Source organism: Camelina sativa, chromosome 2, assembly GCF_030686135.1.
Source record: "Camelina sativa cultivar CO46 ecotype springtype chromosome 2, ASM3068613v1".
Taxonomy (NCBI): Eukaryota; Viridiplantae; Streptophyta; class Magnoliopsida; order Brassicales; family Brassicaceae; genus Camelina; species Camelina sativa.
In genome coordinates, this window is record NC_141881.1 from 25,765,972 (window position 1) to 25,779,101 (window position 13,130).

The 13,130-nt window shown below is 34.1% G+C and overlaps 1 pseudogene; it reads left to right on the forward strand.

The window, feature by feature from the left end:
• The first annotated feature begins 4,863 nt into the window (after nt 1-4,863).
• LOC147949211 (uncharacterized) lies at nt 4,864-5,708 on the forward strand (annotated as a pseudogene).
• Nucleotides 5,709-13,130: the final 7,422 nt, after the last annotated feature.

Here is a 13,130-nt window from a genome sequence, read left to right on the forward strand (position 1 = left end):
GAAAAAGATAAAACAATGGTGATTAGCTTTTGTTGATTTGTACACAACATTTTTAGGGTCAAGTTAAACAAAAGAAAGTTTAACTTGGCCCTAAAAAATGTTGTGTACAAATCAACAAAAGCTAAGCAACCATTGTTTTATCTTTTTGATTTTAGAGCCAAGTTAAACTTTCTTTTGTGTTTTGCGGGCCAGAGAGAAAAAAGTGAGATCTGCGTTTCTTTGCACGCCGGCGTCCGGCCTCTTGCCGTTCGCTGAGAATAATCTCCTTTCTCCCTCCTTTTTCTTTCTGTTCTTCCAGATGACGGATCCGTCGCCCAAGGAGGCCCTTCCTCCAGATCCCCCGACAGAAGTTCATGCCGTCGCACCAGCTCTGATACCACAAACTCCGATCTCGGCCTCATCTGAGTCAGAAATTGCCTCAGATACTTTGGTTACTGCCTTAGCGAAAGTCAATGAGAGTTCTGCCCCTTCTCAAGCGGAACGGTTCAAGGCTTCTCTTCGAAATCTCAGAAAGATCTCCTCACCAACCTTCCTCGACAACGGTACACCAGTCGTTCAAGCTCCTCCCTCGGTGCTGCTTAAGACAGCGGAAATGTGGAAAGGCCATATCGTAGCCCATTTCCACGGTCTAATCCCTCTTGCAAGTAAAATTTTCTCAGATCTGAATCCAGTTTGGAGCAAATACGGTAGTATCGTCATCAGGATGGTTTCAGATACATCTTGCCTCATCTACATCCCCTGTACTTCCACTCGAGACTGGGTTCTTCAAGTGGGTTACTTGCAGGCTGGTAACTGCGCTTTCTCAGTATTTCCATGGTCTGAAGGAGCGTCGCTAGAATTGCCTGTGCTAAAAACTGCTCCAACGTGGGCAATCCTCAAGGATGTTCCACCGCAAATGTATTCTCTAGATGGTATAAGTGTCATTACCAGTGCCATAGGAGAGCCTCTCCACACAGAAAAATCCAGACTCGACCCCTTTCACTTCGGGGACACCAAGGTAAAGGTGGAGATTGTCCTAGACAAATCACCTCCAACCACAATCATAGTTCGAGATGAACAATTGAACTCAGTAAAGGTTTCTTTCTCTTATCCGAGAATTCCACCAAAATGCTGTAACTGTGGCCACTTCGGCCATCTGTTAAACCGTTGCCCCAAACCTCCCATGAAAAGGAAGCATAGCGGGTTTATCCCAGGCAGAACAGCTGAAACTACTACAAAAATCAATCTGGTGGAAGGAGTAGAAGGAGACCAGGGGCAGACTAATGTCGAGGTTACTCGGTCTGCAGAGGAGAGAGGTTCTACTTCTAGGATCATTTCCAATGCTAATCCAGCTCCTCAGGAAGATAGGATCCCTTCCAGGAGGCCTCAAAGAAGTCAAGGACCTAAGGTGAGGGATAGGAGCAATCCACCGCTAAAGGAAATTCAAAAGCATCAGGCTGATCTGACAATGTCAGCCCATACTCAAGCTACAATAAAAAAGTGGATTCTCGAGAGAGAGGAGAAAATGAAGGAAGTTGAAGTTGTGACTCCTGCTAGCCCGGTAGTTGTGGAAGCGGCTCAGTCACAGTCTAGTACTCCGTCAATTACTGCAGAGCAGGATAGGGAAAGGATTGTTACAAAAATGGATGAAGTAATAGAGGATAAGGGGGAGTGGACCTTGGTAAAGGCTAGAAATGCAGGCCATTTTAAAGGATCTCAGGCCATGTGTAGTGGAAGGAAATTGGCTAAGCATGAGTATCACAAAAAGGTGTCGAATCCTAAGGGGAGAGAGGACACTGAAAAGAAATCTAGTAGAAAGAAAGAAAGTAAGAATTCCAAGGACTAAAGGGTGATCATTTCGCAATCTACTGGGGGTGCCCACTCCAGTGGATATGCTTCCCTCTGAAAGCATGTGCTTTCTTTTGTTTTTTGGTAGTATCTATGAAGATATTTTCAAGGAATATTAGAGGTTTAAATAGCCACTCTAGGCAGCGGTATTTAAGGAGTTGGGTTGGAAGGAATAGGCCCCTCCTAGGTAGTCTTTTGGAAACGCATGTTTCTGAGGAAAATGCGGCTTCGGTTTTGCTCTCCACCTTCCCTAGATGGAGGAGTGAATATAACTACCAGTTTTCGGAGAATGGGAGGATCTGGGTGGTGTGGGATCCTTCAATCTCTGTTGTTTGTTTATATAAATCGGCTCAAGTCCTGTTATGCGGAGTGTTTGATCCAGCAACAGGTGACAGCTTCTCTGTAGCTTTTGTGTATGCCTTCAACACAATCATCCAAAGACGACCGTTGTGGGAGGAATTCAAGATGTTTGTTCAAAATTCTCCAGCTAAATCGATGCCTCTTCTGCTGATGGGAGATTACAACCAGATTATCTCTTCCCATGAGCACTACTCGTTGTTGCAACATCTTCTCCCCCTTGCGGGGATGTCGGAACTCAATAACTGCCTGAGGGAGAATGAACTTGAGGATATTCCAAGCAGGGATGTTTTCTTCACTTGGTCCAACGGGCGACCGGAGGATCCAGTGCTTAGGAAGCTAGACATAGCGCTATCAAATGAATCTTGGAGATTGAAATTTTCAGAATCTCTGGCCATCTTCGACCCGCCTGGGGACTCAGACCACGCTTCTTGCTTAGTCACAACTGATGCTACGATTGCAAGGGGAAAGAAGAGCTTTAAATATTTCTCCTTTCTTTCTTCCCATCAGAGGTTCAATGCGTCCATTACTGATGCCTGGCAAGAGGAAGTAGCAGTGAGTTCTCCAATGTTTACTCTCGGTCAAAGAATGAAGCGAATTAAGGAGGCCTGTAAGAGATTGAATAGGGAAGGTTTTGGCAACCTGCAGCAGAAAACCAAAGACACTTTAGCGCAGCTGGAAAGGATTCAAGAAGCTCTGTTGGTCTCTCCCTCAGATTCCTTGTTTCGGGAGGAGTTTGTTGCTAGACAAAGATGGAACTTCTTTGCAAAAGCCCTGGAATCTTTTTATAGGCAGAAATCTCGAATACGGTGGTATAAGGATGGCGATGCAAATACCGCTTTCTTCCACAGGTCAGTTTTAGCTCATCAAGGAAGAAATTGCATCAAGGTATTAAGGGATGAAGAAGAGAGAAGGGTTGACAATCCAGATCAAATTCGAAACTTGATAGTGGCTTACTATCAGAACTTGCTGGGTGCAGAGAGCCTAGGGGTCAACCCGATGCAGTTGGAAGAGATCAGGGAGTTGCATCCGTTTAGATGTCAGCAAGAGCTAGCGTCAGACTTGGTAATTGTCCCTTCGAGGCTCCAGATTAAAGAAATCTTAATGAATATGCCAAGGAATAAAGCTCCAGGCCCATATGGTTTTCCAATGGAGTTCTTTCTAGAGGCTTGGGAGATTGTGGGGGAAGAAACAGTTCAGGCAATTCAATCTTTCTTCACTTCTTGCCACTTACCAAGGTATTGGAATGCAACAGCGATTACTCTTATCCCCAAGATTCCAGGAGCGGATAAACTCACTCTTTTCAGACCGGTCTCTTGCTGCACGACGGTGTACAAAGTCATTGCACGTCTGTTAAAAAGAAAGCTCCAGTTGTTCATATCAGACTCAGTGCAGGGCAATCAGGTGGGTTTCGTTAAGGGCAGGTTACTTTGTGAGAATATCCTATTGGCTTCTGAGTTGGTGAATGGGTTTCACACTCCAGGGAACGTTACTCGAGGCTGTCTAAAGATAGACATTACCAAGGCCTTTGACAATCTCAACTGGGATTTCCTTCTCAATGTACTAAAAGCGTTTGACATGCCTCAGATGTTTATCAACTGGCTTCGGGAATGCTTCACTTCTCCGACTTACAGCGTAGCTCTCAATGGAGAGTTAGTTGGCTTTTTCCCAGGCAAGAAAGGGCTTCGGCAGGGAGATCCTATTTCATCATTGCTATTTGTGCTAGCCATGGATATCCTATCAAAGAAGTTAGACTTAGGGGCTCTGGAAAATAGATTTGGCCTCCACCCAAGCTGTCATGCCCCTATGATCACCCACTTAAGCTTTGCGGACGATGTCCTGATTTTCTTTGATGGAAGAGAGGAGTCGGCGCAGGGAATTCTTGGGATAGTTGACGAATTTAAAGCTGCCTCGGGTCTTGGTATAAACAGAGAGAAAACTGCGCTCTTCCTAGATGGTGGCAACACTCAGCTTAATCAAGACATGTCATCACGGTTAGGGTTGAAACAAGACTCCTTTCCAGTCAAATACCTCGGAGTGCCACTAACTTCCAGAATGTTAAGAAGGCAGGACTACCATCCACTTCTCGACAAGATAAGATCAAGGTTCACTGCATGGACGATGAAGAAGCTTTCTTATGCTGGGCGTCTCCAGCTTATCAAGTCGGTTATTTACTCCACCATTTCGTTCTGGGCATCAGTGTTTATTCTTCAAACGCAGTGTCTGGAGGAAATTGAGCAGATGTGTTGTGCGTTTCTGTGGAAGGGAGTCCTAGATTCTGCGAGAGGAGCAAGGGTAAGCTGGGATTCTATTTGTTCCCCCAAGGTGAGTGGCGAACTCGGCTTGAGGAGATTAGTACCTTGGAATCAGGTATTAATTCTGAAATTGATTTGGCTTATTTTTGCTGCTGGTGGCTCCCTTTGGGTTTCTTGGGTGAGAAGACACCTGTAGGCCGACTGAACTTTTGGACTCTGGACCACACTGCTTCGGGTAGCTGGATTTGGAGAAGTATCTGCAAACTGAGACCTGTTGCTAGACAGTTTATCGTTTGTCAAGTCAACTCGGGTATAACCTGCAACTTTTGGCAAGATAATTGGACAAGCCTCGGCCCCCTGATAGCGCTAACAGGACCTGAAGGACCCAGAGTTTCAGGTTTGCCTATCACTGCAGTGGTTGCAGATGCTCAGGAATGGAGAATGGTGGTTAGCTCGAGGCAGGAGCAGGAACGGGATTATTCAACTCCTAAAAAACTGTCTGCCAGAGACTTCAATTCCCAGTTATGATGAAGATGCTGCAGGCGATGAATATCTTTGGAAGATTGGGGATTCTCAGCTGGCAAGGAAGTTTTCAGCCTCAAAAACTTGGCACCATTTGAACCCGGTTATAAGCAGAGTTGATTGGTGGAAAGGAGTTTGGTTCAAGGATAGAATACCAAAGCATGCCTTCATTGTTTGGTTGGCAGCAAGGGATAGACTACTCACGAGGGACAGAATGATCGGCTGGGGGATTCATGTTCCATCAGCTTGCTTGTTATGCAATGATCAGGATGAGTCACGATAACACCTATTCTTCGATTGCTCCTTCTCCGAGGAGGTCTGGAGATCATTCACAAATAAGGCCCATGTAACCCCACCAAGTATCTTTGAGGAAGGGGTTAGATGGCTGAAGAATCCTTGCAAAGACAAAAATATTGCTTTGATTCTCACACTCGCCTTTCAAGCCTCAGTTTACCTTCTCTGGAAAGAAAGAAATGCAAGACTCCACACCAACTCCTCCCGACCTCCAGCTTCAATCATCGCCGAGATCATGAACATCATCCGCTGCCGTCTTGATCCGCTAACCAGACAGCAACGGCTTGGCCTCCACGAAGAATCTCTTCTCATCACTTGGTTTCGTTTATTTCAACCTTAGTATTTGGGCTTGCTAATGTTGGTATCTCTTGTAGGTTTGTTAAAGCCTGTTGTACCCCTTGGAACTGGGCTTTTTCAGGGTCTCCCTATATATAAAATGGTATGAGATAAAAAAAAAAAAAAAAAAAAAAAAAAAAAAAAAAAAAAAAAAACTTTCTTTTGTACTTTTGTTTCTGGGATTTTGTTTGTTATTGTTAACTAGATTCAGACCCGCACGTACATGCGGGAATTGATTTTAAAAACTAAGTTTACTAACACATTTATAGTTTATTACGTACATGCAAGTTATGTTTGTAAACGTATTTTTTAGGAATGTTATTAACATTCATAATCCGAAATCGTACCAATATAGTATTTGATTTGTTTTTAATTTGGTTTAGACAAAAAGAATGATCAAATTTGTTTTTGTTATTAGTAAAGATGATTATATTAAAAAAATAGTAAATGAAAGATGATATGTCTAATTTAGGACAGAAAATCCATCATGTTTCATATATGTCATGTTTTCCATCTCATAACTATGGTTTTAATAATAGTTTTCCCATTTAAGATTGTATATTTTAGTCCAACAAATAAGATATATGTAATAACTACGATTTTAATTATAAAAATATTTATTTGGTATAGCATTTATAACATAATCTTTTATTGGTTTGCTTTCATCAAGTTTGTTAATATTAAAAATGATAATCGTTTCACCATAAATATTGGATCGACACGATAACGGACCCGGATCAAGTGTGATCCGGATTAGTGATCATCTATATTTCTATTAAACTCATAAACTATCAAACTGAATAAAATCACTAAAAAATAGTTAAACTTCGTGAACATAATGACCATTATATAGTTGTCAAAGGGGTCAAACCCGTCCGTTATACCTACTCCGCAATGGATAAAAGCACTATGACCAGCAGAAAATATGTTCCACGTATTCCACATGAGTAAATATTATGTCTGAACGGCATATACCTTGCTTGAATTCGCATTATCCATAATTTCTGTCATGTATTTTATCATGAATAATTTAGCTAATATTTTTATTTTCTGGATTACATGTTCTTTCCCGTACCCATTCTTTCAAGTCTACATATTTGAAAACAAATAGGAAAATTGAAACTAAATTTAGATATTTTTATTTTATGTTCATGTACTTGTTATTTGATATTTGAAAGTATGTTATGAATTTCACAATCTAAATCGTCCAGAAATTAACCCTTACTTAAATTAGTGAGATTTTGAGAATTAAATATAACTATCAATTTTTAAATATAATAATTTAAATGGTTATAAAACCTGCTTAAAACTTGTTAGAGACAAATGAAAATATTTAGGAGTGAGCGTAATTCATGTTTTGTTGTTTTCTGTCCCATTTTATCTACCCGTTCGTAATTGTCCGTTGCAGTATGGTACATATTTGATATGGGGTAGTTTTATATTCTTGAAATAGAAATGGGACAGAAATAAAACATAAATTCTTGAATTTCTGTTTGGGACAAACACAAATATAATTCATAATATATTTATATATCATATCATATGATAAAATATTAGAAAATAGTTGACCTATTTATTCTTATTATTTGATATATGGTCCATTTATATTGGATTACATTTCTTTGTTTTAGTTTTTTCTTAAATATTATAGGACATAGTTTAATGTTTTTTCTTTTTCTTTTGAATATTTTTATGTTAGATAAATTGAAAATATGTTACATAATATATTGGAAGTATTAATTTATTTTAATTCTAACATGACCCTAGATTTTTTTTTTAATTATATTCGCGTCCTGTTTGTCTCCTTCCATCCTGTTTCAGTCTCATTATTCTTTTCTCATTTCCTCAAAAATCATATTCCCAAAATATAGCACACAATCGCGTAATAGTTTGATTCAAAACAATATAATGTATTTGATGAGAAAAAAAAATTCTTTGAAACATTCAGTTAATAGAATCACATATACATGTCGTGTCAGTTAACATTATTTATCTCTTATTTGGTACATGCAGCATGGTTATGCTAGATAAGCAGAAGAAAAACAACATATTAAAAATAAAGTTTTATTTTATAAGTTGTAATATTCTTTTGGACCAACACATTTATGCTTTGAGTTTTATTTGTGAGATATTTAGAATCACAAATTTTATCTGAGTTTTAAGTGTGGCATAAACTAATTAAATACAATGTGAGAGATATATATTTGAAAGGTTGCAATCTTCCCTATTATTTTAAAAATATTTTTGAAAAATAGTTATGATAATAATGTCTTTATTTTAAAAATACACCAACAAAAAAACTAAAAACAAACTCAAAGAATAAAATAAGTATAAGAGGGGTCTGAAATTCTATAACATTGAAGTCTGAAAGGTCAATTTAGCTATCCAAATTTTATGGTCACTAATATAATAATTTTCACTTTAAGACCGAAACTAATTGACAATAGAATTGTTGGATATATTAGTGTGTTAAATTAAATTTGGAAGTATAAAAAATTACAAAAACTATAATTGGATATATGAAGATTTAGTTGAATGACGCGCCAAAGAAAAAAGCTTGATCGGGGAGGGGGAAGTCATATTCAACATTGTGGACATCATCTGAAAGATATATTTGCTTCTCCTCTTTTCCAGTTCACTGCAAAATTCATTATGATTTGAGAAAATATAAAAAAGAAATGAATCACACTAATGATTTAATACCAATAGGCTATGTGTAACAATATAATCATAGATTGTTAAAAAAAAAAATCATGCATCAAAAGTACACTATATATTATAATTAATGTATATATAAGTATTAACATAAAAAAACTGTAACTATTCAAAAGAATAGTAAGAGAAAATCAATTATAACTACTTAACTAGGATCAGACCCGCGCTATAGCGCGGGAGAATATTCATCTATATAAATAAGATTTGTAGTAAAAATTGGAATATATGTAAAATATCATTGAAGATTGCATTTGTAAAAATACACACTCATAACGTATGTTTTGACGGACCAACACATAAAATATTGTATTCGTATAAAAATATACATTTATAATAATATGCATTTACAGTGTATATATGACAAACCAATTCGTAAATGATTGTATTTGTAATAAAAATACACAATCACAATGTACTTACAACCCGTAAAATAGTGCATTTGTAAAAATATCTATTTGTAAGAAATACACACTCACAGTGTATATTTTAACGGACCAACCCACTAAATGATTGGATTCATAAAAATATGTATTTGGCAAAAATATAGTCACAGTATTTTGATAGACCAACCCGTAAAGGATTGCATTCATAAAAATATCAATCCTAACCCGCTTTACCATTGTGAGTTTTGGAAACCAACCTTGCATTTTTATAAAAATCCTATATTCTAAATCCTATATGTATATATTAGATTTGACTCTTTTTTAAAAAAAATATGTTGTTGAGAAGTAAAATTTTAGGATATTATAGATATTGTAAATCCTTATAATATATGATTATAATACAACAGAAATTTAAATCAAAAAAATATATCAATTTATATTTTTGGATCATTTTTAATAATGTAGTGTTATTACATATATATTTGGTCACTGTTTGTTCTAAAAGTAATATTACAAAGCCTATATTATGTAATCCAAATGATGTAATTTTTTTACTTTAAATTATTTCATAAACCATATAGTTTTCAAATTTTAATATAAATAATAAAAAATTACGATTAATAAGTATTGCCATTGGAAATTTGGAATACTGTTTTTTTTTTTTGGACAAAGCGGTAGAAAAATAGATAATGTGTTTAATATGAATTTAATTAGTCAAAGACGAAAAGTAAAGAAAAAATATATTAAAAAGTATAATATCGGTTGGAATTATAAGACCAAAACAGTCTACGTAAATTTTTTTTATATTCGAATATATATGATTTAGATAGTAATAAAATGGTAGACACAAAGTTAAAATGCAAAACAAAGATATATTCAATATTTTATCTATATCTAAGAACATGGAATCATGATCATGAATTTTAACACGACCCAAATTCAATTTTGTACTTTTCTTTTATTAAGATAGAGATACATCTATATATATATATATATATAGTATTTTTGTCCAAAAAATATAAATATATTTAAGCAACATGTTAGTTTCAGAAAATAGAACAATATAGTTCATATATTACGTCAAATTATTTACAAAAATGTAAAATAGTTCATATACTAAGTCAAATTATGTATATACCTGAACTTAAGGATATCATAATTTGATAATTTTCATAATGCTTCATATGTCCAAAAAACAATAAAAAATATTAATCAATATCATAATTTGGTTTGTAGTCGTAATCTGCATCATAATTATTAAAAAAAAAAAGAATGAATTTTTGTATATACCCGTGTCACATAACATATGACTTGGATAGATTCACAATGTTTTTGATGTTCCTGTAAAATAAAAATTAAAAACATTAATACATATCATATTGGATAAAAGAAAACGAATGAAACAGTTTGTCAATAAAAAAATCATAAATAAAATAAAAGCTTCAACAAAACATAGGAAAGTTGGAATGAAATAATTGATATTTTGTTCCACAAATGTATTGCTTTATATAGTGAGGATGGGTGTCGATTTGTAGGGTTAGTAAATTGAAGTCTTCTAGAAAAATCTGTTTTGGCAGAGAAATGTAAGTGATTTTCTAATAATTATATAAATATATTTAGAATATTAATGGTAATTTCGGATTTTAAGGTAATTACTTAAACTGTTTGTCAAAAAAAGGAAATTACTTAAACTAACTTATTGAATATACTCTTTGTAACTGATTTTGTATTAATAATTTAATACTGAATTCTAATCATATAAGGAAATAGTTTGGTGTTTTTCGTGATTAATGATCTTTCTGTTTTTGAAATCAATTAGAATATACTAACAATCAGATGAAAACTTGATATTTGGCAAACATATGATATATATATATATATATATATATATATATATATATATATATTTATAACTAAATGATATTTTTGGATTTTGTTAGTTTAGCATAGAAATTATTCTATAATAGGTTTCCCAAATTGAAGCTTCATTTGATTTACTAATAAGATTAATTTTGTTAGTTTCCTAAATTAGAGGGACCATAAATATCCGATTAACCACTGTAGTTTTTTTAAGAAAATCAATTACGTAAGTACAATTTACAATTAGGTTCAGTTTTGTAATTATAATTTTTTGTTAAAGATTGATATCTTTGTAACTAAATGATACTTCTATAACTGTGCCGAAATTAAAGCCCTATTGACAACAGTTAATGTAAAACTAATTAGATGTCATTATTAATAAAAAAAAATCCTAAATCGATTTCTAAAACACGTAAATGGTTATATCCAAATCCGTTTTCTTGCCCGATTAGTAAGTATCCGAATCTTCAATTTCGGGTAAATTTTTTTTATTGACCCGACCCGGAAGTCAATTTGTACTTCTCTTTTACTAATATAGAGATTGTTTCACAACATTCATATTTTAGAAGTTATATAGTCTTGACTTTTATGTTTCACATGTTCTTGTAGAGTTTCAAATCTGAAACACTATAAGATTATGAAAAATAAAAGTCAAAAAATTTAAAACTCAAAATATGGATGCTGGAAAAAAAATTTGTGAACGAACGAAACTAAAGACTTCGACACGTCTTATATAGAGAGATGAAGATTAATATATTTTAGGATACTAACAAAAAGATTTTGGTAGTTATTTTAGATTTCCTCATTTAGTTTTGGAATATAAGTTTTAGAAAATGGAAAATCATAAATATTGTTTACGCAGATTTCTCACAAAAATATAATCAAATTAAATTTTTATACATATATACAATTTTGAATTTAATTGCACGATTTTAATAGAGACAGATTTAAATTATTTCTATAAACAAATTTAGATGATTTTGTGTCTTAGGTAACATCAAAATTAGAAATTATTGTTTCCAGATATCTCCAAATATATCATCAAATGAAATATCTTTACATATATACAGTTTCGAATTTATTGCCCAAATTAAATATGTACATAAATATTGGAATTATGGTTTCTTTAAATTGTTTAAACGAAAATACTTACTCTGTTTTTTAATTTGTTTCGATTCTGTTTGGATACAGGAGTATGAAAAACAACTCCGAACAATTAATACATGACCCGAACACAATCAATCCGGGTAACAACAGGATCCACGCGTTTTTACATAATTAGTAAAGGCTTACATAATTAGTAATTAGTAAAGACTTAATTTGCGTGAGTATGAAGACATAAATATATATTTGTTTTCCTTTATTATTGTTATTCGTTTTTTATGGTATAAAATATCTTAGTAATTTTTCAACATTAGTGATATACGAAATTTTGGTAATCTTTGATTTTACATAATTAGTAAAGGCTTAGTTTGCTTGAGTATGAAGACATAAATATATTTTTGTTTTCCTTTATTATTGGTATTCGTTTTTTTATGGTATACAATATCTTAGTAATTAATTATAGTAGTAGTTGATATTTCTTATGTAGATGAATTATGTAGTAGTCGATTATTGGACCACTGTATTTATTACGGAACTTGGTAATGAGTTATTGGATATTACACGTTTGGGCCACTCGTGGTACCACTAAAATTCAAATGCCGAGACTTTGTTGAGTGAAAAAGACTTTGTTTGTTTATATCTATACTATTAATACTATTAATCTGACTCCGGATAAATTATACATGATCCAAATTAATTACACCCGGATTAGAGAAGGATCCGAGATTTTTACATTCCAAATTTACTTCAATGTCCTTCTTGTATGCTTTTTTATTTATTCAGGGTCATTTTATGTCATATATTTTAATGTTTCATTTTTGCCTTGAAAAAGTGCTTCCCTTTTAATAGTATAGATTTGATATGTAGTTGTTGAATGTTGAGGGTAGTAACGTGTGTTTAATTATCCGTGTCCGAGCAAAGTACTTATATTCGACCAACCCGATATTAACAGCCAACCGGTATATACCGTCCCTCGTCCACGCAATTGTATAATAATGTGAACTGGGTGGTGAGCTGGGAAGTTTATGGTAACAATATTGTACCCAAACAAATTAAAGAACCAACTTATTCAATTTACCTAATAATGTAAGTAGCGCTGTTAAGGTTATACGAGTCACAATTATAGTAGGAAACTAAAGAAAATCGTATTTTTAAAAGACTTTGATGAGATGTTGATTTATAATTAGTGAGTCAAATCTCATACAGTATATATCTTTCCTAAAGAGTAATTAAAGTGAGTCAAATCTCATATCATTTCTAAAGAGTAAGTGAGAACTACTTGATGTACTTTACCCCCTAGCTACATGCATCAATAATATTGCTATGTCCCCATGTCCACATAGTTCCCTGAACCTTTCATTTAATGATTTGAATTTTCCTTCCTGTTTTTTTTTTCTTTTGTGAAATTTCAGGTGGCTATTAATATCCATTTGATAAACCATGTGTATCACATGTTGTGACGATACATTAGTACATT